The following is an 875-nucleotide window of genomic DNA, read 5'->3' as shown; positions in this document are numbered from 1 at the left end:
CCGCACCAGACCTCCCGGGCATGAGGACGAGGGAAACCCCGCCGCCACATTCGCAGATCGGTCTTCTCCCAGCCGCACCCTCTAGCAGCGGCGGCTAGGTATAGCCTCCCGGTCGCTTGTGGGAGCGACGTGGGAGGGAGGGGAGTTTTCTTTCCAAATAATATGTAAAAGCTCTCAATCTTCAACACCCTCCTTTTAACCTTGTGGTAGACACTCTGGTAACTAGCTATCTCGAAGAAGGCCAACATAGCCACATCTCCAATGTGGTTGGGCAGATTATCCCGAGATAGCCACATCGCCTGCGTGAAGGTTGTTGAAGCGGCCGCACAGTCCAAGTTAAATGAAGAAATGATGATGAAGAGAGAGTGGGAAAGGGAGGCAGCACGCCTAGCACTACACATGGTACTAATTGCTTGTCCTTCTGCAGCCATCCAACGAGTTTCTACTAATCATGTTGCACAAAGCCTATTCAATCTCTCCTTTTTGTAGATGAAGAAGATTGATGACATTGACAACAATGACTTCCTAGGAAGCCCGCTGGATTGGCACGGGCTTTTCATGAAGAGAGATGTCGAAGAAAAGGTCGAAAATGAAATGGGGGACATCGAATCTCACCCCTGGTGGATGTCGACGTCAACTGTTGTGGGTAACCGTTTTTCTTGTCTTCCTTGGTTTCACATGCGTATTCTGAATCATCACGATCATACGTCTAGGTTATAAGATGAACCTGGGTCGTTGGATCGCATCCACTGTTCATCTTATAACCTCGATGGGGCAAAGCATCCACCATCCGAGGTTATAAGAAGAGGGTGCATTGCCCTGTCCTTCTATCCCGCACCCTCTTCTTTATCCCTAGGTTCGAACCCCCCCCCCCC

The sequence above is a fragment of the Triticum dicoccoides genome, chromosome 7A (genome assembly GCF_002162155.2).
Source record: "Triticum dicoccoides isolate Atlit2015 ecotype Zavitan chromosome 7A, WEW_v2.0, whole genome shotgun sequence".
Lineage (NCBI taxonomy): Eukaryota > Viridiplantae > Streptophyta > Magnoliopsida > Poales > Poaceae > Triticum > Triticum dicoccoides.
This window is presented reverse-complemented; position numbering follows the sequence as displayed.